At 52.5% G+C, this 26051-nt stretch overlaps 1 long non-coding RNA gene across 2 annotated transcripts in view; it reads right to left on the bottom strand.

Moving 5' to 3' along the window:
* Positions 1 to 26051, bottom strand: part of LOC141273223 (uncharacterized) — an 84695-nt gene that overhangs the window by 57747 nt on the left and 897 nt on the right. The gene's annotated exons all lie outside the window — the stretch shown is intronic.

The following is a 26051-nucleotide window of genomic DNA, read 5'->3' on the forward strand; positions in this document are numbered from 1 at the left end:
AGAACGCGAGGGTCATGGGAAGGGCAGCGTAACATAAACTCAGCCATGTGTGCCAGACTACTAACAGGCAAGACTTCCATGTCCTCACCAAGAGAATGACTGACCATGCTCTCCTCCTCCTCCTCTCTGTCCTCTGGCCATCCACGCTGAACAGACGGTATGACAGCTGTGCATGAAACTAGCTCCTGTCCTTCCTCCTCCTCCTCCTCCTCTTCCTCATTGTCACCCAATCCACGTTGGGATGAGATGAGGCTGGGCTGTGTGTAATCACCCTGTATGGTTCCTTGCTCCATCTCATCGTGCTCCGCCTGCAATGCATCCTCTTTGATTGTGAGCAAGAGAGAGTTTCAGAAGACAGAGATGAGGGATGGTGCTGCTAATTATGGCGTCATCACAGCTCACCATCTTGGTGGAGTCCTCAAAGTTTTGGAGGATGGTACATATGTCTGACATCCATGTCCACTCCTGAGGTCTTATGTGTGGAGTCTGAACTGACTACCGACGGCCTTGTTGATGCTGGTAATCAACAACTGCCCTCTTCTGCTCACAAATCATTCCCAACATCTGCAGTGTAGAGTTCCAATGCGTGGGGACATCACACACCAGTCTGTGAGCCGGAAGCTGCAAGGGCGGCGGAAGCTGTAGTTGACTTTCAAAAATGGGCACACAGGTGGCGTACTTTAACAAGCAGATCCGGCAGCTCCGGGTAGGATTTGAGAAACCGCTTAACCATGAGGTTAATCACATGGGCCAGGCATGGTACGTGTGTGAGCTCGCCTCGCCTCAGAGCCGCCACCAGGTTCCGGCCATTGTCACACACGACCATGCCTGGCTGTAGGTTTAGCGGTGTGAGCCACAGATCTGCCTGCTCTTTCAGAGCTGTCCACAACTCTTCAGCATTGTGCGGTTTGTCACCTAAGCATATTAGCTTCAGCACAGCCTGTTGCTGCTTGGCCGAGGCAGTGCTGCAGTGCTTCCAGCTTGTGACTGATGTGGTCATTTCGGAGATGGAGGCTGAAGAGGAGGAGGAGGCTGAAGAGGATGAGGTGCAGGAGCTGTAGACCGTGGGGGCAACCCTAATTGACCCAGGGCCCACAATCCTTGGCGTCGAGAGGACGTGTTCCGTCCCAAGGTCCGGCTGGGTCCCGGCTTCCACTTCGTTAACCCAGTGTGCCGTCAGCGAGATGTACCGTCCCTGCCCACAAGCACTTGTCCACGTGTCCGTGGTTAGGTGGACTTTCCTGGTAACTGCGTTGTTGAAGGCACGGCTAATGTTTTGGGACACGTGCTTGTGTAATGCGAGGATGGCACACCGGGAGAAATAGTGGCGGCTGGGGACAGAGTACCGAAGGACGGCCGCCGCCATCAGGTTGCGGAATGCTTCCATCTCCACGAGCCTAAAAGGCAACATTTCGAGTGGAAGCAGTCGTGAAATGTGAGAATTTAGAAGTGTGGCCTGTGGGGCGTTTGCTGCATATTTGAGCTTGCGTTCCAAGGACTGGGGTATGGACAACTGAACGCTGCGCTTGGACAAGGACATGGACGTGCTTCCTGATGCTGCTACTTGAGAGTGTGCAACGACAGGTGCAGGGCAGGAGGCATCTTCACATGCACTAAGGACAAGGGATTGGCTTGCATGCACAACAGCGGAAGAAGCAATGGTGCCACCCGCAGACACTGTTCCTGGACCCTGGGGTTCGGCCCACAAAGTTGGGTGCTTTGCTGCCATGTGCCTGATCATGCTGGTGGTGGTCATGCTGGTCGTTTTGCCACCCCTGCTGATGCTGGCCTGGCAGGTGGTGCAAATGGCCTTGGGGTTATCGGCAGAGTCTTTAAAAAACAAACAGACTTGGGAAGACCTAACAGTTGTACTGGCAACTTCCTTCGTGTTGGTGTTACGGGGAACGGTTGCATGCGTCCTGTCTGCTGCCACCACACTGCTTCTTCCTACCTGTTGGGGTGCTCTGCCTCCCTCCCCCTGTGTGCTGCTGTCCTCGCTCTGCATGTCCTCACTCTGCATGTCCTCCTGCCAGGTTGGGTCAGTTACTATATCATCCACCACCTCGTCTTCCACTTCTGCACCCTGGTCCTCCTCCTGACTTTCTGGCAATTGTGTCTCATCATCATCCACCTGTTGTGACACTTTCCCACCGTCGCCTTCGTGTGACCGTGGCTGCTCAAATATTTGGGCATCGCTACATGCGATCTCCTCTTGCCCCGCTACAAGTGGACCGGACGAGAGGCCCGAATCTATAAATGGAAAAGTAAACAGCTCTTCAGAGTGTCCAAATGTGGGATCAGTTGTCTCCGGGCACTCACAATGGTGGGAGGAAGGAGGATCAGGGTGAGGAATATGCGGTCCAGACTCACGGCTACTGAGACTTGACCGTGTGGAAGACAGGGTGGTGGTGGTGGCTAAGTTACTGGAAGCATTATCCGCTATCCAACCGACAACCTTTTGACACTGCTCTGGGTTCAATAGTGGTGTGCTGCGGTCCCCTAGGAATTGGGACAGGAAGGTCGGGCGAGAAGATGTGGGTGTTTGTTGTGGCACAGTTTCAGCTTGCCCACGACCTTGTCCTCGGCCTCTGCATGCACCATCACCATCACGTCCAGTTCTCCGTCCCTTGCCACATGCCTTGCCCATTTTAAATGGAGGACAGTATCTTCCACGCTCACTACAAATGACTGAGTTCGGAGCGAACTTATATGTTATCCGTGTGACGGAGAAAACAGAATTTTAAATACCTGGCCTGTAGGTAAGTAGTTTGAACAGCAAACTGGTGTGAATTGCTTCACTGACACACTGAAAGAAATTTTTAATGGAGGCCAGAAATGGCAGAATTTTCTGAGAACGTATATGTGATCCGTGTGACGGAGAAAACACAGTTTTAAATAGCTGGATTTCTAGCGCTGTAATATGGAAAGGACCTGGCTGTATTCTGCAGTGCCAACAAGCAAATGGCGCAGAAAAACCGTGTTCTCTGGATTGCTTTTTAAGCAAATAATGAGGATTAAGATCCAAAGAAAAGTATTCCTGGTCCCTGAGACCTGGGCCTTTGTATAGAAATATCTAACAGCAGCAGAAGGCAGAATTGGAATGGAGCCTCTTGTGCTATATGCACTGCAGTCTGCTATATACACTGCCTGCCTGCCTATACACCCTGCCTGCCTGATATCTCTGCAGATGGATTAGTCCTCAGAAGGACTGTTTGTTAAGATGGATATGTGTAATGTACGTTTTTTCTCCCTACACTACCTAATACACAAGCAAATCTCTCCCTGACGCAGCAGCTCTCCCTACACTGTCTGATACGGAGTGACTGTGACGAGCACAGCAGCGCCAGGTCTGATATACACCTGATGACGCTGTGCGGCCAGCATATCACTGTAATGCCACAACCACCATGGCTGCGGCATTACAATGAGTGGCAGGCAATCCCTGCATGTTGATTAGTGCTCTAAAGAGCTCCAAACATGCAGGGAGGGGACCCGAGCATTCGCCCAAGCATCTCGCTAGTACTCGGCGAGCTCCGAGCATCTCGAGTACTGAGATGCTTGGGCGAGTACTTGCGAGTATGCTCGCTCATCACTACTCACCAACTATGCTTGAACAGACTGTTTTGCAAGAACAAGACAGAGCAACATGTGAGGTGGTTTCTCCTCAGAGGAATGAAGGAAAATGGTTGCTGGTATTCCCTCAGTGTAATAATAAGACCAGAATGCATTGCAAAATCCCAGAATGCCTCAGGAATCTTCCACAATACACGCAAACTGAAAGTAAAATGTATACATAAAAATCACCAGCAGATGGTGATGTTGCTAAACAATGCAGAGTTCTTGTAATAAACATAACTTAAGTTTCAAGAAAGCAGATTCACTGTGCCAGAACAGCACACTCCCCGCTTGACGTCAACCGACGTCACCATTGTGTTTATTGAACGAGAACAACAGAACGAGTTCCCCTACTGGTCTGAGAAACAATTTGGGCTCGCCCAGTTTCCCTATTCTGACTTCTACTTTGCGTACAATTCCGTCCTTGCTCGGGAACATCTGGGTAATGAGACCTAACAGCCGTTAGTTTCGTCGAGACTAACAGTCTTTCATTAGTACTACATCGCCGAGAAGTTTTCAAGCTTTCATGCGTCAGTCTTGTAGATCCCTCTTGTAAGAAGATTGAGTCGAGGATTCTCCTTGCGACACCTATCATTCTCTCCCATACACCTCCCATGTGTGAAGAATGTGGCGGGTTGAAAGTCCAAGTACATCCTTGTACGTTTAGGTATTTTTCCACGTCATTCACATCCAAGTTGGAAGAGAGTTGCAGTTCTCTTGCTGCTCCAACAAAGTTCGTACCTCGGTCAGATCGAATATGTTTGACAGGTCCTCTGATGGCAATGAAGCGCCGGAGAGCATTTATGAAGCATGAAGTATCCATAAATTAGATTACCTCTATGTGCACAGCTCTAATGGATAGACAAGTGAACATAATCGCCCATCGTTTCTAGCGTGGTTTCCTCTGGTTTGTCGGACAACCAGAGACCAAGGATCAAACACATCTAGGCCGACGTTGGTGAAAAGTGGATCTGTGCTAAGTTGGTCGTATGGAAGATCTGCCATCTTCGGAATCTGTGACCTATTAACCGCCAAATCTAAGCGACACTACTCTGTCCTCCTCCTCCTAGACTTGTCATCTGCCTTTGACACAGTGGACCATTCCCTCTTACTACAAATTCTCTCATCTCTCTGCATCACAGACTTGGCCCTATCCTGGATCTCCTCATACCTAACAGACAGGACATTCAGTGTCTCTCACTCACAGACCACCTCCTAATCTCGCCCCCTATCTGTCGGTGTCCCCCAAGGTTCAGTTCTAGGACCCCTGCTCTTCTCCATCTACACCTTAGGCCTGGGACAGCTCATAGAGTCTCATGGCTTTCATTATCACCTCTATGCTGATGACACACAGATCTACCTCTCTGGACCCGATATCACCTCCTTACTAACCAAAATCCCACAATGTCTGTCCGCTATTTCATCCTTCTTCTCTGCTAGATTTCTAAAACTTAACATGGACAAAACAGAATTCATCATCTTTCCGCCATCTCATTCAACCTCCCCAACTGACCTATCCATCATAGTCAATGGCTGCCCACTCTCCCCAGTCCCTCAGGCTCGCTACCTTGGGGTAACCCTGGACTCTGAACTCTCCTTCAAAACACATATCCAAGCCCTTTCCATTTCCTGCCGACTCAAAAATATCTCCAGGATCCGCACATTCCTCAACCATGAATCTGCAAAAACACTAGTGCACGCCCTCATCATCTCCCACCTTGACTAATGCAACCTCCTGCTCTGTGGCCTCCCTTCCAACACTCTCGCACGCCTCCAATCCATCCTAAATTCTGCTGCCCGACTAATCCACCTGTCCCCCCCGCTATTCCCCGGCCTCTCCTCTCTGTCAATCTCTTCACTGGCTCCCCATTGCCCAGAGACTCCAGCTCAAAACCCTAACCATGACATACAAAGCCATTCACAACCTGTCTCCTCCATATATCTCTGACCCAGTCTCCCGCTACATACCCGCACGCAACCTCCGATCCTCACAAGATCTCCTTCTCTACTCCCCTCTAATCTCCTCCTCCCACAATCGCATACAAGATTTCTCCTGTGCTTCCCCCCTACTCTGGAACTCTCTACCCCAGCACATCAGACTCTCGTCAACCGTGGAAACCTTCAAAAAGAGCCTGAAGACCCACCTCTTCCGACAAGCCTACAACCTGCAGTAACCACCACTCCACCAATACCGCTGCACGACCAGCTCTACCCTCACCTACTGTATCCTCACCCATCCCTTGTAGACTGTGAGCCCTCACGGGCAGGGTCCTCGCTCCACCTGTACCAGTCGCCGTCACATTGTGTTCAAGATTAGTGTAATTGTTCTTGTATGTATACCCCTTCTTCACATGTAAAGTGCCATGGAATAAATGGCGCTATAATAATAAATAATAATAATAATAATAATAATAATAATAATAAATACCACAAAGTTTCTTGCAAGTAACACAGTTAAAGATTAATCTGCATACACATCTCTTAGCCCCAACTATCCACATTCCAGCTGCTCATACGGCTCCCTCTGTGAACATACGACCTTGGTGCTTCGTCTGCTCATGGTAATGCTGAACAAGCAGAGCAGTGCTGTCCAAGAACTATCACAGTATGTTTCTCTGCAGAATCTATTTTAGCTTCTTTAAGCCATCCTCCTATTCTTAAGAGACTATCACAGTCAATGACTGGGTTGAGTTTCCTCAGAACACTATCTTTTGGCATTGGTTTTTGGTTGTTTACATAGTCGATTTCTTTGGTGTCGTTTTCATGCTGTACAGCTAGGATAATTACATTTTTTGACTTCTTTAGATCGAGAGCTGTGTGGACAAGTTTACAATGGTGCCATCCTGAGCAGTGTAGCGTCGGCGTCCCTGCCTCCTGCTAGGCAGGGACGCTGTTCCCCTCACCTCTCCGCTCCGTGCCCGGCGTCTTCCTCCCGCTCTGCTGGCAGCGCGCGCTGCTTCCCGGCCACGGTGCTTAGGGCGCGCGCTCCCCCTCTCTTAAAGGGGCCGCGCGCGCCGTCCTAAGGAGTCCCCGGCCAATGGCCGGAGGACTTCACCATATATAAGGCACCTCCTCCAAAATGGAGGTGCCCGAGCAATGTTGTTGCAAAGCCTTCACTCTGCTTCAGCCCTCAGGTCCCGTTACCAGTTTCCTGCCAGTCACCTGCCAGATTCCTGCTTGTTACCTGCCAGTCACCTGCCAGATTCCTGCCTGTTACCTGCCAGTCACCTGCCAGATTCCTGCTTGATACCTGCCTGATATCCGCTTACCTGCTTGCAAACCTGCGGTCCGACGGTCTGCCTTCCGACACCTGTCAGTCTGTCTATGGACCAGCCTGCCCGCTCACCTGGGAGCGCTCACCTGCTACCTGCCTGCTAGCCTACCTGGAGGCTCTGCCGTCACTTGCCGTGACCACCTGCCTGTCCAGAGACTCTTGCCCGCTCACCTGGGAGCGCTCACCTGCTACCTGCCTGCTAGCCTACCTGGAGGCTCTGCCGTCACTTGCCGTGACCACCTGCCTGTCCAGAGACTCTTGCCCGCTCACCTGGGAGCGCTCACCTGCTACCTGCCTGCTAGCCTACCTGGAGGCTCTGCCGTCACTTGCCGTGACCACCTGCCTGTCCAGAGACTCTTGCCCGCTCACCTGGGAGCGCTCATCTGCTACCTGCCTGCTAGCCTACCTGGAGGCTCTGCCGTCACTTGCCGTGACCACCTGCCTGTCCAGAGACTCTTGCCCGCTCACCTGGGAGCGCTCACCTGCTACCTGCCTGCTAGCCTACCTGGGGGCTCTGCCGTCACTTGCCGTGACCACCTGCCTGTCCAGAGACTCTCGCCCGCTCACCTGGGAGCGCTCACCAGCCACCTGCCTGCTGTCCTTCTACCCAGAGACTGTCCCTGTCACTTGCCGTGACTACCTGCCCTTCTACCCAGAGACTCTCCCTGTCACTTGCCATGACTACCTGCCCTTCTACCCAGAGACTGTCCCTGTCACTTGCCGTGATTACTTGCCCGTCTTCCCTGGGCGCCACCCGCTTCCTTACAAGGACCGCCCCCTTGTATAGTTGCTCAGAGGTTCCGCCTCCCAGACCCGTTACAGTTTGCTCGGGCCATGGAACCCGGTGGCACCCAAGTTCCCTCGCTCTCGGACCTGTGTCATGAACTGTCCCGTCAGAGGTCCCAACAGGAGTCCATCCTGAGTCACCTGCGGAATGTCAACTCCCGCCTGGACACTCTGACTGCTCCACCAGCTACCACCGCTAGTGTCATGACTCGCAACCCGGCAGCGCCGCTGCCCACCAATACCATGGTATCCTGCCCCGGACCCCGACTTTCTGCACCTCCTCGCTTCGGAGGTGACTCCGCTCAAGCTCGGGGCTTCATAAAACAGTGCACCCTGCACTTTGAACTTCTGTCCCACCAGTTTATCTCTGACCGGTCCAAAGTAGCCTTTATCATGTCCCACCTCACGGGGGAGGCTCTGGCTTGGTTAAATCCTCTATGGGAGAGAGGAGACCCCCTGGTGTCCGACCTGCCAGCCTTTCTCACGGCTTTCCGGAAAGTCTTCGACGAACCCGGACGGAAGACCTCATCCGCATCGTCTCTGCTACGCCTCCATCAAGTAAATCTCACCGTAGGCCAATATGCCATACGGTTCCGTACCCTTGCTTCGGAGCTGGCCTGGGATAACGATGCCCTGGTGTCTGTCTTCTGGGAGGGTCTGTCCGGCCATATTAAAGATGAACTCGGTCGGGACATTCCTACCACTCTCGACGACTTAATAACACTTGCCACCCGGATTGACATCCGGTTCCAGGAGCGCGCCAAAGAGGTCACCCGTGAGAGGAGGTTTCCACGTCTAGCTCCTACCTTCCAGAAACCCGTCACTCCCTCCGTTACTCCCCAGGCACACTCACCTGAGCCTATGCAGGTCGACCAGACCAAGATGGTCAAAACCCGTCAAGACTTACGCCATGCCGAGGGGAGCTGCTTCTACTGTGGCAGTAAGGAGCACCGGATCCGTTCCTGCCCAGAGAGGTCGGGAAACGCCTGTGTCTAGGATAGCTCAGAGAGGTCACCCTAGACAAAAGTAAACCCTCTCCATCCCTGATGCTGTCAGTCTCTATCATCTGCGGAGAGAACCGCTATTTTGAACTGGCTCAACTTGACTCAGGAGCTGCTGGAAATCTCATCTCTCAATCCCTGGTAGAGAAATACCGCATTCCCACCAAACCTCTGGCCGTACCTTTATCTGTCGCCGCCGTGGATGGGGGCCTCTTACCACATCCCATCCAACTCATCACCGAATCTCTAACTCTACAGGTGGGAATGCTGCATTCTGAGAGCATCTCCTTTCATGTTCTGCCTGGACTCTCTCACACACTCTTGCTAGGCCTACCTTGGCTCCAGAAACATGCACCCGTGCTTGACTGGCAGACCGGAGAAGTCCTTCGCTGGGGACAGGACTGCCATAAGACTTGTCTAGTTCCCGTTCATCCTGCTCGTCCTTCTCCTACCCCAGTCAATCTACCCGGTCTACCGGTTCCCTATTGGTCTTATGCGGATGTCTTCAATAAAAAAGAAGCAGAGACATTACCCCCTCATAGACCATACGACTGCCCAATCGACCTGATACCCGGCTCTACTCCTCCCCGTGGGCGTATCTACCCTTTGTCCGCTGCAGAGACCCGGTCCATGTCAGAATATATTGAGGAGAATCTGGCCCGGGGATTTATCTGGAAATCTACCTCCCCGGCGGGAGCAGGCTTCTTCTTCGTCAAAAAGAAGGACGGCTCACTCTGTCCATGTATAGATTATAGAGGCCTTAACCAGATTACAGTGAAGAATAAATACCCCCTCCCGCTCATTCCTGAATTATTTGACCGTCTGAGGGGGGCTAGAATCTTCACCAAACTGGATCTCCGTGGGGCGTATAACCTGGTCCGTATCCGTCAGGGGGATGAGTGGAAGACGGCATTCAACACCCGGGACGGCCTCTATGAGTACCTTGTAATGCCCTTCGGTCTCTGTAACGTCCTGCCGTCTTTCAAGAGTTGGTCAATGACATCTTCCGTGACCTTCTCTACTCCTGCGTGGTGGTGTACCTGGACGACATCTTGGTCTTCTCTCCGGACCTTCCTACTCACCGGAGGGATGTTCGTCAGGTCCTGCTCAGGCTCAGGCAGAACCACCTCTACGCTAAATATGAGAAGTGCATCTTTGAACAGACCTCTCTTCCATTTCTGGGCTACATAATCTCTCAGACCGGCCTACAAATGGATCCTGAGAAACTGTCTGCCATCCAGAAGTGGCCCCGACCAGAGGGGTTGAAGGCTATTCAGCGGTTCCTGGGCTTCGCCAACTATTACCGCCTCTTCATACCGCACTTCTCTTCCCGGACTGCCCCTATCTCTGTGCTCACCCGTAAGGGCACTAATCCCAGAAGATAGCCACCCGAAGCTGAGGAGGCCTTTCTTTCCTTAAAACAGGCTTTCTCCTCCGCCCCGGTGCTGCATCGTCCGGACGGCAACAAACAATTCTTCCTAGAAGTTGACGCTTCCTCCTCCGGAGCCGGGGCGGTACTTACCCAAAAGTCATCTTCCGGAAGAATGGTAACCTGCGTTTTTTTCTCCAAACTCTTCTCCTCTTCTGAGCGCAATTATTCTATTGGAGACCGAGAATTGTTAGCCATTAAGCTGGCACTGGAGGAGTGGCGTTACCTGCTCGAGGGGGCTCTTCACCCGGTAATAATTTACACGGACCACAAGAACTTGGCTTACCTTCAGAGCGCCCAGAGACTTAACCCGCGCCAAGCCCAGTGGTCCTTGTTTTTTGCCCGCTTTGATTTTGTTCTTCATTTTCGCCCGGCAGACAAAAACATCAAAGCTGACGCCTTGTCCCGATCCTTCCTGGTATCTGATCTAGAGGAGGAACCTAAGCACATCATTGATCCCGCCAGAGTAATGCAAGTGGCCCCCGTGAATCTAAATCGTCTCCCTCCCGGTAAGACGTTCGTAACAGTACCTGATCGGAGGAAGGTCCTACACTGGGGTCACTCGTCTAAGCTAGCTGGCCACGCCGGTCAGAAAAAGACCCTCCAGCTTATTACCCGGCATTACTGGTGGCCTACCCTGCACAAGGATGTAATAGACTTTGTTTCAGCCTGTGTGTCTTGCGCCCGCAACAAAGTTCCGAGACACCTGCCAGCCGGTCGCCTCCTTCCTCTTCCAGTACCTGCTGCCCATTGGCAGCATATTGCTATGGACTTTATAACGGATCTCCCTGTCTCTGCCGGTTGTACGGTCATTTGGGTGGTCGCTGATCGCTTTTCCAAGATGGCGCACTTCATTCCCCTGCCGGGCCTCCCGTCTGCACCCGAACTGGCTAAAGACTTTATCCGCCACATCTTCCGTCTTGTAACATACCTGGCGGCGTCCTTGCATAGTGGTCCATCTCCCACTGTGCAAGAGCGCGCACTTGATCTCCTGTCCAGAATGTCTCTCTGGCTTCCCTCCTTGCTGTCTGTTTGTCTGTTTTGGCTGCATAGGGCGACGCCCGCTGAACTTCCTGTTTCTTGTACCTGCTGCGGACACGCCCCTGTTGCACCTTCAGCCTATTGCTGTCCATCTTTGGGTATTTATACCACCTTCTTCCTCAAGATGGCGCCTGAGCATAGTGTTTCTTTCAGTGTGTGCTTGCACTCTGAAGGTGCCAGGTCCCGTTCTTTGTCTCCTGCTTTGCGGTATCAGTTCCCGTGTCTGAACTGAGTCCTGTCTATGTCTCCTGCCTTGCGGTATCAGTTCCCATGTCTGAACTGAGCCCTGTCTGTGTTCTCTTGTCTGCCTATCCTGGAGGCTGTATTTCCAGGCCTGTCTGAACACGCTCCTAGCCTGTTCCTCCCGCCTTTTAGGGGCCGATTACCTAGACCTGTTCCTGTGTCTTGTCTGTCCTGTCTGAACACGCTCCTTGCCTGTTTGTCCCGCCTCTCTGGGGGCCGTATTCCCAGACCCGCTCCTGTATCCCGCTGCAGTGTCGGTCTCCTCCGTACACTCAGTTCCAGTCTGAACTCTTTCCTATCCTTTACCTGTTTTGCCTCTATGTCCGTTCCCTTCCTTTTTCTGCAGAGTCTGAACTCGTACCTAACTCCTGCTTGTTGTCTCTGTACTCCTGTTTGTGAGTTTGTGGTCCACTCGCTACTTCACAGCAAGTATCCTGTGGGTATCTGGCTCTGCCTTTCTCTTCCTGTCTGTTCCGTGTGAACAGAGCCCTGTCCCCCCTGCTCTGCCTTGCTTACCGTTCCGGCGGTTCTAGCCTGCTCCTACTCCTTTGTTCACCGCTCCGGCGGTTCTAGCCTGCTCTGACTCCTTTGCTCACCGCTCCGGCGGTTCTAGCCTGCTCTGACTCCTTTGCTCACCGCTCCGGCGGTTCTAGCCTGCTCTGACTCCTTTGCTCACCGCTCCGGCGGTTCTAGCCTGCTCTGACTCCTTTGCTCGCTGCTCCGGCAGCCTTGCTCCGCTCGGACTCTTTTGCTCGCTGCTCCGGCAGTCTCGCTCCGCTCTTATCCTTTTGCTCACTGCTCCGGCAGTCTTGCTCCACTCTTGCTCACCGCTCCAGGCGGCCTCGTCCTGCTTTACTCTTGCTCACTGCTCCGGCAGTCTCGCTCAGCTCTGACCCTTTGTTCACCGCTCCTGGCGGCCTTGTCCTGCTCTACTCTTGCTCACCGCTCCAGGCGGCCTTGTCCTGCCCTGTTCTCGCTCACCTCTCTGGGCGGCCTCACTCTGCTGTGTTTGTCCGCCACATCTGTGGTTCTGTTCCTGAGTCCCAGTGTGTACTGGGTCCTATCCCGCCAGTGTCCCTACCTGCTAGTGCCTCCCTGTCTGCACTCTAGCTGTGCTTGCCTGTACCCCTCTGCCTGTATTGTTCCTGAGTCCCAGTGTGTACTGGGTCCTATCCCGCCTGTGTTCCTACCTGCTAGTGCCTCCCTGTCTGCACTCTAGCTGTGCTTGCCTGTACCCCCCTGCCTGCATACCCGCCTGCCTGCATACCAGTCGTGCCTGCCTATACCCACCAGTCTGTGTGCCAGCCTACCAGTCTGTTCCTGTATTCCCCTGTGTGGGTCAACAGCCGTGTCCGGGGTCTGTCCTGGAGTAGCACCTGGTCCCTCTGCTCGGTTCCTCCTTGGTGCACTGGCGTCGTATGCCGTCGTGCGACCCTGGTCGGATCGGGTGAATACCTAGTTACGCCCCTCCAGGCATTCACTCTCCGGCACAGTCCAGTGGAATCACTACAATCACACGCACACGCCGCTCAGCCCGGGCGTGTGCATTACACGTCTCCTTGGCCTGCCCCTCCACATCGTGTCAGATCGTGGAGTTCAGTTCACCTCACGCTTCTGGAGAGCCACATGTAAGTTGCTTGACGTCACTCTGGACTTCTCCTCCGCTTACCAACCACAGTCCAATGGTCAAGTGGAGCGGATCAATCAGAACCTGACCAGTTACCTCCGGCACTTCGTTAATGCCCACCATTCGGACTGGGTGGATCTCCTACCATGGGCCGAGTTCTCTTACAATAATCACGAGAGCGAATCTTCCTCCAAATCCCCGTTTTTTGTAGTCTTTGGTCAGCATCCTCGAATCCCGTTTACCGTCTCCACCTCGGTGGACAATCTGGCTGCGGTATCTCTCGTTAGCGAATTCTCCTCCATTTGGGAGAGTACCCGATCCGCACTCCTTCAGTCGTCTGAGCGGATGAAAAAACACGCTGACAAAAAACGCCTGGATCCTCCACAATTCCGTCCTGGAGATAAAGTCTGGCTCTCGTCCAAGTATGTCCGGCTCAAGATTCCCTCCTACAAGTTAGGGCCTCGGTTCATAGGCCCACTGGAAGTTATCAAACAAATCAATCCGGTGGCCTATAAATTGAAACTCCCGGCCAACTTACGGATCCCTAACTCCTTCCATGTATCTCACCTCAAACCCGTGGTACTTAACTCTTTTTCCAAGTCTACAGGCACGCCCCCTGCTCCGGTTTCCGCTGAGAACGAGTTTGAGGTAGAGAACATTCTGGCCATCAAAAGGGTAAGAGGAAAAACCTTTTTTCTGGTAGATTGGAAGGGGTTTGGTCCTGAGGAGAGAACGTGGGAGCCCCGGGAGAACATCCATGCCCCTCTCATCCTTGATAAATTTCTGTCTGGCCTAAAAAAGGGGGGGCCTAAAGGGGGGGGGTACTGTAGCGTCGGCGTCCCTGTCTCCTGCTAGGCAGGGACACTGTTCCCCTCACCTCTCCGCTCCGTGCCCGGCGTCTTCCTCCTTCTCTGCTGGCAGCGCGCGCTGCTTCCCGGCCACGGTGCTTAGGGCGCGCGCGCTCCCCCTCTCTTAAAGGGGCCGCGCGCGCCGTCCTAAGGAGTCCCCGGCCAATGGCCGGAGGACTTCACCATATATAAGGCACCTCCTCCAAAATGGAGGTGCCCGAGCAATGTTGTTGCAAAGCCTTCACTCTGCTTCAGCCCTCAGGTCCCGTTACCAGTTTCCTGCCAGTCACCTGCCAGATTCCTGCTTGTTACCTGCCAGTCACCTGCCAGATTCCTGCCTGTTACCTGCCAGTCACCTGCCAGATTCCTGCTTGATACCTGCCTGATATCCGCTTACCTGCTTGCAAACCTGCGGTCCGACGGTCTGCCTTCCGACACCTGTCAGTCTGTCTATGGACCAGCCTGCCCGCTCACCTGGGAGTGCTCACCTGCTACCTGCCTGCTAGCCTACCTGGAGGCTCTGCCGTCACTTGCCGTGACCACCTGCCTGTCCAGAGACTCTTGCCCGCTCACCTGGGAGCGCTCACCTGCTACCTGCCTGCTAGCCTACCTGGGGGCTCTGCCGTCACTTGCCGTGACCACCTGCCTGTCCAGAGACTCTCGCCCGCTCACCTGGGAGCGCTCACCAGCCACCTGCCTGCTGTCCTTCTACCCAGAGACTGTCCCTGTCACTTGCCGTGACTACCTGCCCTTCTACCCAGAGACTGTCCCTGTCACTTGCCGTGACTACCTGCCCTTCTACCCAGAGACTGTCCCTGTCACTTGCCGTGATTACCTGCCCGTCTTCCCTGGGCGCCACCCACTTCCTTACAAGGACCGCCCCCTTGTATAGTTGCTCAGAGGTTCCACCTCCCAGACCCGTTACAAGCAGTTTCCCTTCGCTGATGAGGTTGTCTTGTACGACTGAGCTATGTGGGTCAGGCACGCGATGTCACAGACGAACGAATTCCAAGTAGAGAACCTACTGAATCGCTGGGGTCCCAGGTGGCGTTTCAAAGTCTCTGTATGCAAGGCTGACACTTGAGGGCGTATTTCTACATCAGCATGTGGATCTTCTAGTTCAAGCAAGGCTGTTTCTGACATGCTGGGCAATGGTCTATACAAAAACTCAGGGCTTTTAAACCAAATTGTGTCTTTGAGGTGATTGGCAGCAATGAATTCGGTTGCCTGGTCCGCAGGGTTGAGATGTGTAGGTACGTATTTCCATTGTTCAGGTGAGGTAGACCTTCTGATTCTGAGCACTCTGATGCTGACGTAGACATAGAAGCGTCTCACTTCATTATGGATGTACCCTAGTACTATCTTGCTGTCAGTGTAGAACTCAACGTATTTAATCTCCAGGTTTACTTCCATAGTGACGAGTTCGGCCAACTCGACTGTTAATACAGCGGCACAAAGTTCCATGCGTGGTACGGTGTGTTCACGGAGCTGTGTTAGTTTTGCTCTGTTCATGAAGAACCCTACATGGCATTGTTCACTGGTGTCTATCGTCTTCAGATAAGCTACTGCAGCAATTGCCTTGATTGAAGCGTCAGAGAACACACAAAGGATTTGTGTCTCTATCTTGGTAGTAGGTACAGATACATACGAGCGTGTTATATGAAGCCTTGATAAGGCTGTGAGGGAATTTCTCCAAGCCATCCACTTGGTTCTCTCTTTCATGGGAAGAGGAGTGTCCCAGTTTGACACCTCTTTGGTGAGGCAGGTGCGGGCTGGGCCGAGAGGCAAATGCCCCCTGGGCCGTTCCTCCAACAGCTGTTTCCGGCCGCTCTGCTAGAAAGCAGGTGCAGGCTCTGTACATGTAAATATGTACAAGTCCCGGCCCGGCAGCCGCTTCCCAGCCCTGCAGACTCCCCTCAGTGTGTGTAGGGTTTCTGCTCAGATTACGTCATCCAGCACTCAGGCAGCTTCTGTTCTGACCAGACAAGAGTTTGTGAGCAGAGTGCTGACCCAGCATCGGGTCGCTGGGGAGAGGCAGGAGATCTGTGATGTTCTTAGGAGGAGGTGATAGGACGAGGCTCCACTCACGCTGTCGGTATGTAATGTTAATGGCCAGATCAGTCGTCTGTCTGCAGTCATTCTATCTGTGGCATTCTCTGATTTATGGCAGCAGACTGACCCTCACACAGTTCAGGTCGCACTGTCAGTGGGGTCATTGGCTCCAGTGTTGCCTGATCTATATGGAAGGTCAATCTGCAGCTATAACTCAGTGAGGATCAGATTCAGCGACTGCAGACAGAAGTGTACAGCAACAAAACCTAACAAAAGGGTTTATGGGGTATGATGTATTAGTCACGTAATTAATAATCAATGTATCAAAACACCCAAACACCCAGAAGATGTAGAGAAAAACTATATTTAGATTTGAGAGTCCTCAGTGGTTGATACCTTTTAATGGCTAACTGAAAAGATGGTAACAAATTGCAAGCTTTCGAGACTACTCAGGTCTCTTCATCAGGCATAGTATACACACAAAATCTGAAGAGTCACATATTTATACACAATAAGACACACAAAAAATGCAATAGGTAAGACAGGTGATGAAAAGCAGAGTTATTACGGAAGAGATAAACAGTTCTGGCTATAAATATTTTAGCAGTTAATAGATAAGGAGTGTGAAGGTTTTATTGTCCTGTGACTAGGTCCAGTGTTGTGATGACCTCACAGGTCTGAGGAGCACATTCCTTAGTTGATGTAGAATGACATAAATCCATGCGACACATTCATTCCTGCTCTGAAAGTGTTAAAGGTCACCATCAGTTTATATTCTGAGATTCTTCTTTCTCTTTGAGATTTGAAGTTACCTTTTAATACCAGTAATTTCATGTCTTTTATGCTGTGATCAGGGGAACAAAAATGCTTGGCTACAGACAGATCTATTCTTTTTTCTTTTATTGTCTGGCGATGATGATTCATCCTTGTTCTAAGTTTTTGCCCTGTCTCCCCTACATAAAGACCCCCAGCTGGACATTTTGTGGTATACTATGCCTGATGAAGAGACCTGAGTAGTCTCGAAAGCTTGCAATTTGTTTCCATCTTTTCAGTTAGCCATTAAAAGGTATCAACCACTAAGGACTCTCAAATATAAATATTTTTCTATCTACTGGCTAACACGGTACAAGAATATATATTTTCCCTATACCACAATACATGCAAACTGAAAGTAAAATGTATACATAAAAATCACCAGCAGATGGTGCTGTTGCTAAATAATATAGAGTTCTTGTAATAAACATAACTTAAGTCTGAAGAAAGCAGTTTCACTGTGCCAGAACAGGACACAGGGTGTTATTAGATCTGCCAAGGAGTCTCCACTCCCCTTTCCCTGGTGTCTGGGCTTCCTTCCCCTCATCCCTTCTTGTTGCACTTAGTCTTTCCCACACTGTGTGTGACAGCTATAATCTTTCCATATTTCGCATACTTCTGCCGACAGAATCATGTAAGGGCTTGTTTTTTGCGGGACAAGTTGACGTTTTTATTGGTACCATTTTTGGGCACATGACATTTTTTGATCGCTTTCTATTCAGATTTTTGGGAGGCAGAATAAACAAAAATCAACAGTTTTTTTTTTTTATACCGTTCCGCGTGTGATAAAATTGATGAGGCAGCTTTATTCTTCGGGCAATTAAGTTTACAGCGATATTACATTTATATAGTTTTTTTATGTTTTGCCGCTTTTACACAATAATAACAATTTTATATAAAAAAAATAATTTTGCATCGCTTTATTCTGAGAGCTATAATTTTTTTATTTTTCGGCTGATGGAGCTGTATGGCAGATTATATTTTGTGGGACAAGATGAGGTTTTCAGCAGTACCATTTTTATTTACATTCGTCTTTTTGATCGCGTTTTATTCCACTTTTTTTCGGCGGTATGATGATAAAGCATCGTTTTTTGCTTCTTTTTTTTTTTAACCGTGTTCACTAAAAGGGTTAACTAGTGGGACAGTTTTATAGGTCGGGTCGTTCCGGCCCGACCTATAAAACTGTGGAGAGTCTGTGGAGAGTCGGCTCTGTGGTAGGCGCAGGTTCACACATGGATGCAGTTCGTTGGTGCAAACAAACAGGCGATTTATTCAATATCCATAAATCGGTCAGAGTAAGAAATAACAACACCTCTTTCTGGCACAAAAAGGTATAACAGAACCAAACTCAAAATAACAAGTCCATACAGCACGGCCTCAACCGTTTAAATGCAGATGCCTTTCTCTGCCTTCAGCAAGGTCTGAGCAGAACATGCAAGCCTGCTCACCTTGCACAACACACACAGACAGACTGAGACAGGCGCTGCTGTCTTAAATCAGGTCTTCCAAGACCTGGGCTGGAGGTAAGTGAGCAGCTGTCCCACCCCCCCCTCCCCCAGCTCTTTCAGCTGCTCGTAAAACCCAGCCCTATAATCCGGGACCATGAAGCGCCTCTCAGCACTATACTGTAGTGCCGGCGTCCCTGCCCTCTGCTAGGCAGGGACGCTGCTCCCCTCACCGCTCTGCTCCGTGCCCGGCATCCTCCCCCCGCTCTGCTGTCAGCGCGCGCTCCGTCCCGGCGTCCTCCTCCTGCTCTGCTCTCAGCGCGCGCTCCTTCCCGGCCCCTGTACTTAGGGCGCGCGCGCGCGCGCTCCCCTCCTCTTAAAGGGGCCGCGCGCGCCGCCCTAAAGAGTCCCCGGCCAATGGCCGGAGGACTTCATCATATATAAGGCACCTCCTCCAAAATGGAGGTGCCCGAGCAATGTTGTTTGCACCTGTGTCTCACCTGTGCTTCAGCCCTCAGGTCCCGTTGCCAGTTTCCTGCCAGTTTCCTGCCAGTTTCCTGCCAGTTACCTGCCAGTTACCTGCCTGATTCCTGCCTGAATACTTGTTACCTGTCTGCCAGTCTGAGGTCCGACGGTCTGCCTTACTACTCCTGTCAGTCTGTCTAAAGGACCAGCCTGCCCGCTCACCTGGGAGCGCATATCAGCTACCTGCCTGCTTGCCTGAGGTCCGACGGTCTGCCTTACTACTCCGGTCAGTCTGTCTATGGACCAGCTTGCCCGCTCACCTGGGAGCGCTTCTCCGTTATCTGCCTGCTTGCCAGCCCGGAGGCTCCGTTGTCACGTGCTGTGACCACCAGCTATCTCAGAGACTCTTGCCCGCTCACCTGGGAGCGCATCTCCGTTACCTGCCTGCTTGCCAGCCCGGAGGTCCCGTTGTCACGTGCGGTGACCACCAGCTATTCCAGAGACTCTTGCCCGCTCACCTGGGAGCGCTTCTCCGTTACCTACCTGCCTGCCAGCCCGGAGGTTCCGCCGTCACGTGCCGTGACCACCTGCTATTCCAGAGACTCTCGCTTGCTCACCTGGGAGCACACATCTACCATCTGCCTGCTAGCCTACCCGGAGGCTCTGCCATCACAGGTCGTACCTACCCCTTACCCAGAGACTGCCCTGATCACTTGCCGTAACTCCCTGTCCGTTCACCCAGAGACTGCCACCCGCTCCCTTACAAGGGCCGCCCCCTTGTATAGTAGCTCAGAGGTTCCGCCTTCCGGACCCGTTACAGTTTGCTCGGGCCATGGAACCCGGTGGCACCCAAGCTCCCTCGCTCACGGACCTGTGTCATGAACTGTCCCGTCAAAGGTCCCAACAGGAGTCCATCCTGGGTCACCTGCGGAATGTCAATACTCGCCTGGACACTCTGACTGCACCACCTGCAGCCACTGCCAGTACCATGACTCGCAACCCGGCAGCTCCGCTACCCACTAATACCATGGTAACCTATCCCGGTCCCCGGCTGTCTGCACCTCCTCGCTTCGGAGGCGACTCCGCCCAGGCTCGGGGCTTCATAAATCAGTGCACCCTGCACTTTGAACTTTTGTCCCATCAGTTTAATTCCGACCGGGCCAAAATTGCCTTTATCATGTCCCATCTCACCGGGGAGGCCCTGGCCTGGCTAAATCCTCTATGGGAGAGAGGAGACCCCCTGGTGTCCAACTTGCCTGCTTTTCTCTCGGCTTTCCGGAAAGTCTTCGACGAACCCGGACGGAAGACCTCATCCGCATCCTCTCTGCTACGCCTCCGTCAGGAGGGTCTCACCGTGGGCCAATATGCCATACGGTTCCGCACCCTTGCCTCGGAGCTGGCCTGGGATAACGACGCTCTGGTATCCGTCTTCTGGGAGGGTCTGTCCGGTCGTATTAAAGATGAACTTGCTGGTCGGGACATTCCTACCTCTCTCGATGATCTAATAACCCTTGCCACCCGGATTGACCTACGGTTCCAGGAGCGTGCCAAAGAGGTCACCCGTGAGAGAAGGATTCCACGTTTAGCTCCTACTTTCCAGAAACCCGTCATTCCCTCCATCTCTCCCCAGGTACACTCTCCTGAGCCTATGCAGGTCGACCAGACCAAGATGGTCAAAACCCGTCAGGACTCACGCCGTGCCGAGGGGAGCTGCTTCTACTGTGGCAGTAAGGAGCACCGGATCCGTGCCTGCCCGGAGAGGTCGGGAAACGCCTGTGTCTAGGTTCGCTCAGAGAGGTCCACCTAGACAAGAATAAATCCTCTCCATCCCTGCTGTTGTCAGTTTCGATCATCTACGGGGAGAACCGTTATTTCGAACTAGCCCAACTTGACTCTGGAGCAGCCGGGAACCTTATTTCACAGTCCCTGGTTGAGAAATACCGCATCCCCACCAAACCTCTGGCTGTACCCTTGTCTGTCGCTGCCGTGGATGGGGGCCTCTTACCTCGCCCCATTCAACTCATCACCGAATCCATTACCCTGCAGGTGGGAATGCTGCATTCTGAAAGTATCTCCTTTCATGTTCTGCCTGGACTCTCTCACGCCCTCTTGCTAGGTCTGCCCTGGCTCCAGAGACATGCACCCGTGCTAGACTGGCAAACCGGAGAGGTCCTTCGCTGGGGACAAGACTGTCATAAAACCTGCCTGGTTCCCGTCCATCCCGTCCGTCCCTCTCCTACCCCAGCTAATCTACCTGGACTTCCGATTCCTTATTGGTCTTATGCAGATGTCTTTAATAAAAAGGAGGCAGAGACATTACCACCACATAGACCATACGACTGTCCCATCGATCTGCTACCCGGTACTACTCCTCCCCGTGGGCGTATCTATCCTTTATCCGCTGCTGAGACCCGGTCAATGTCCGAATATATTGAGGAGAATCTGGCCAGAGGATTCATCCGGAAATCTACCTCCCCGGCGGGAGCAGGCTTCTTTTTCGTCAAAAAGAAGGACGGCTCTCTCCGTCCCTGTATAGACTATAGAGGCCTAAACCTGATCACGGTGAAGAATAAGTACCCCCTTCCGCTCATTCCAGAATTATTTGATCGTCTGAGGGGGGCTAGGATCTTCACCAAACTGGACCTTCGTGGGGCGTACAACCTGGTTCGTATTCGTCAGGGGGATGAATGGAAGACGGCATTCAACACCCGGGACGGCCACTATGAATACCTGGTAATGCCCTTTGGTCTCTGTAACGCTCCTGCCGTCTTTCAAGAGTTGGTCAATGACATCTTCCGGGACCTTCTCTACTCCTGCGTAGTGGTGTACCTGGACGACATCTTGGTCTTCTCTCCGGATCTCCAGACTCACCGGAGGGACGTTCGTCAGGTCCTGCTCAGGCTAAGGCAGAACCATCTCTACGCTAAATTTGAGAAGTGCCTCTTTGAGCAGACCTCGCTTCCGTTTCTGGGCTACATTATCTCTCAGACCGGCCTACAAATGGATCCTGAGAAACTGTCTGCCATCGAGAAATGGCCCCGACCGGAGGGGTTGAAGGCCATTCAGTGATTCCTGGGCTTCGCCAACTACTACCGCCTCTTCATACCACACTTCTCTTCCCGGACGGCCCCAATTTCTGCGCTCACCCGTAAAGGTACTAATCCCAAAGAGTGGCCACCCGAAGCAGAGGAGGCCTTTCTTTCCCTTAAACAGGCCTTCTCTTCCGCCCCGGTGCTGCATCGCCCAGATGGCAACAAGCAGTTCTTCCTGGAAGTTGACGCCTCCTCCTCTGGAGCCGGAGCGGTACTTACTCAAAAATCATCTTCCGGGAGGATGGTAACTTGTGGCTTCTTCTCTAAACTCTTCTCCTCCTCTGAGCGCAACTATTCCATAGGAGACCGAGAGTTATTGGCCATCAAACTGGCATTGGAGGAGTGGCGTTACCTGCTCGAGGGGGCTCTTCACCCGGTAATAATTTACACTGACCACAAGAACTTGGCTTACCTCCAGCATGCCCAGAGACTTAACCCGCGCCAAGCCCGGTGGTCCTTGTTTTTTGCTCGTTTTGATTTTGTCCTTCATTTTCGCCCGGCTGACAAAAACGTCAAGGCGGACGCCTTGTCTCGATCCTTTCTGGTGTCTGATCTCGAGGAGGATCCGAAACATATCATCGATCCCGCCAGAGTAATGCAGGTGGCTCCCGTGAGTCTAAATCGTCTTCCTCCTGGTAAGACGTTCGTACCAGTACCTGATCGGGAGAAGATCCTACACTGGGGTCATTCGTCTAAACTAGCTGGCCACGCCGGTCAGAAAAAGACCCTCCAGCTTATTACCCGGCACTACTGGTGGCCTAACCTGCACAAGGATGTAATAGACTTTGTTTCTGCCTGTGTGTCCTGCGCCCGCAACAAAGTTCCGAGACACCTGCCGGCCGGCCGCCTCCTACCTCTGCCAGTACCTGCTGCCCCCTGGCAGCATATAGCGATGGACTTCATTACTGATCTGCCCGTCTCTGCCGGTTGTACGGTCATTTGGGTGGTCGCTGACCGCTTCTCCAAGATGGCTCACTTCATTCCACTGCCAGGTCTTCCGTCTGCACCCGAGCTGGCTAAAGACTTTATCCGCCACATCTTCCGTCTTCATGGCCTGCCCCGTCACATCGTGTCGGATCGTGGGGTACAGTTCACTTCCCGTTTCTGGAGAGCCACTTGTAAATTGCTGGACGTCACCCTGGACTTCTCCTCCGCTTACCACCCACAGTCTAATGGTCAAGTGGAGCGGATCAATCAGAACCTGACCAGTTACCTTCGGCACTTCGTTAATGCCCACCATTCTGACTGGGTGGATCTCCTGCCATGGGCCGAATTCTCGTACAACAATCACGAGAGCGAGTCTTCCTCCAAATCCCCGTTTTTTGTAGTCTACGGTCAGCATCCTCGGATCCCGTTTCCCGTCTCCACCTCGGCGGACAATCCGGCTGCGGAATCTCTTGTTAACAAATTTTCCTCCATATGGGAGAGTACCCGGTCCGCACTCCTTCTGTCATCCGAGCGTATGAAAAGACACGCTGACAAAAAACGTCTGGACCCTCCTCAATTCCGCCCTGGGGATAAAGTCTGGCTCTCGTCCAAATATGTCCGGCTCAAGATCCCTTCCTATAAGTTAGGGCCTCGGTTCATCGGCCCACTGGAGGTCATCAGTCAGATCAACCCGGTGGCCTATAAATTGAAACTCCCGGCCAACTTACGGATCCCTAACTCCTTCCATGTGTCTCTCCTCAAACCTGTGGTGCTTAACTCTTTTTCCAAGTCTACAGGTACGCCTCCTGCTCCGGTTTCTGCTGAGGACGAGTTTGAGGTAGAGAACATTCTTGCCACCAAAAGGGTAAGAGGAAAGACCTTTTTCCTGGTAGATTGGAAGGGGTTTGGTCCTGAGGAGAGAACGTGGGAGCCCCGGGAGAACATCCATGCCCCTCTCATCCTAGCTAAATTTCTGTCTGGCCTAAAAAAGGGGGGGCCTAAAGGGGGGGGTACTGTAGTGCCGGCGTCCCTGCCCTCTGCTAGGCAGGGACGCTGCTCCCCTCACCGCTCTGCTCCGTGCCCGGCATCCTCCCCCCGCTCTGCTGTCAGCGCGCGCTCCGTCCCGGCGTCCTCCTCCTGCTCTGCTCTCAGCGCGCGCTCCTTCCCGGCCCCTGTACTTAGGGCGCGCGCGCGCTCCCCTCCTCTTAAAGGGGCCGCGCGCGCCGCCCTAAAGAGTCCCCGGTCAATGGCCGGAGGACTTCATCATATATAAGGCACCTCCTCCAAAATGGAGGTGCCCGAGCAATGTTGTTTGCACCTGTGTCTCACCTGTGCTTCAGCCCTCAGGTCCCGTTGCCAGTTTCCTGCCAGTTTCCTGCCAGTTTCCTGCCAGTTACCTGCCAGTTACCTGCCTGATTCCTGCCTGAATACTTGTTACCTGTCTGCCAGTCTGAGGTCCGACGGTCTGCCTTACTACTCCTGTCAGTCTGTCTAAAGGACCAGCCTGCCCGCTCACCTGGGAGCGCATATCAGCTACCTGCCTGCTTGCCTGAGGTCCGACGGTCTGCCTTACTACTCCGGTCAGTCTGTCTATGGACCAGCTTGCCCGCTCACCTGGGAGCGCTTCTCCGTTATCTGCCTGCTTGCCAGCCCGGAGGCTCCGTTGTCACGTGCTGTGACCACCAGCTATCTCAGAGACTCTTGCCCGCTCACCTGGGAGCGCATCTCCGTTACCTGCCTGCTTGCCAGCCCGGAGGTCCCGTTGTCACGTGCGGTGACCACCAGCTATTCCAGAGACTCTTGCCCGCTCACCTGGGAGCGCTTCTCCGTTACCTACCTGCCTGCCAGCCCGGAGGTTCCGCCGTCACGTGCCGTGACCACCTGCTATTCCAGAGACTCTCGCTTGCTCACCTGGGAGCACACATCTACCATCTGCCTGCTAGCCTACCCGGAGGCTCTGCCATCACAGGTCGTACCTACCCCTTACCCAGAGACTGCCCTGATCACTTGCCGTAACTCCCTGTCCGTTCACCCAGAGACTGCCACCCGCTCCCTTACAAGGGCCGCCCCCTTGTATAGTAGCTCAGAGGTTCCGCCTTCCGGACCCGTTACATATACGTGCTGGAGCCTGCTTTCCGAGTCCTACATCGCCAAGGCTTGGCACCTTGGGGACACATAGCTCCCGTCCACGACCTGTCCGTCTGCAACCTTGTAGTACTTTTATTGTTTGTTTTTTTTTCCATAATATTTATTTATGGGTACAAAATATATATTTTTTATTATTTTGCGATTTTTAAAAAAACACATTTACAACTTTTTTTTTTTACTTTTTTTCCTACTTTTTTTACTTAGTCTCACTATGGGACTTTCACTTTCTGCAGTCTGATCGCTTATACCTTATAGCTGTCAGCCCTGCAGACACAAGTTAATTAGATCATGCACTGCGCATAATCTAACTAGCTTGCTAGTGCCTGATGACCCTGATGTTGTCATGTTATGGTCAGGTCTCCGATCCAAGATCAGAGGGGCTTTTGTCCCTCTGCTCACTCGCTAAATGCTGCGATGCTGCAGCATTTAGGGAGTTAAAGTGCTGGGAGTGGTGTGGGGGGGTCAGCTGTCAGAATCAGCTGACACCCGGTGGCGATCGTGTGAGCACAGCCTCTGTGCATGCACGATCCGTATCTATACGTACCTGATCATTAAGGCCCAGGCCACAGGGACGTATAGATACATCTCATGTCAGAAAGTGGTTAAAAGCGTAGTCCGGTCAAAAGTGATAAGTCTGCAGTCTCTGTGACTGCAGACTTATGAATCCCCCTAGCGCAGGCAGTATGCGCTGCGGGGATTCGCCGGTATGAGACCCGGGACGGAGGGTATGTATATGTTATACATACCCCGGCCAGTGGGCGCAGCCTCGCTTTCTATACACTTTTATTGAGCGAGGCCGAGCCTTCTAGTTAGACATGCCCACTGGCCGTCCACGTCTCTCGACGGGGCGTGGCCTTGCTCCATACGAGTGAATGCAGCGAGGCGGCGCTGAATGTCCGGGGGTATGTATAACTTATACATAGCCGCCGGTCCCGGTTCTAAGATTGGTGAGTCTCAGCGCTGTGGGCATTCATAAATCTGCAGTCACACAGAGTAACTGCAGACTTATCACTTTTGATCGGACAACTCCTTTAATATATTTTTTTTACTCTTTTGCAAAATAAAATCAATTTTTATGGGAAATTTTTTTTTGGGGGGGAGGGGGTTTACGATTATTTAAAGCAGCAATACAATAAAATATTTTATCCTCTAGCTCTACTACATTAGTATATTTACCGATCGTCGTATTCTCCGGTTATCAGCGCCATTCTGGTTCTTTTCTGCACCACATGACTGGCAGTGGGA

This window comes from Phyllobates terribilis, unplaced genomic scaffold (genome assembly GCF_046119375.1).
Source record: "Phyllobates terribilis strain yellow unplaced genomic scaffold, ASM4611937v1 Scaffold_5__5_contigs__length_657084704, whole genome shotgun sequence".
Taxonomy (NCBI): domain Eukaryota; kingdom Metazoa; phylum Chordata; class Amphibia; order Anura; family Dendrobatidae; genus Phyllobates; species Phyllobates terribilis.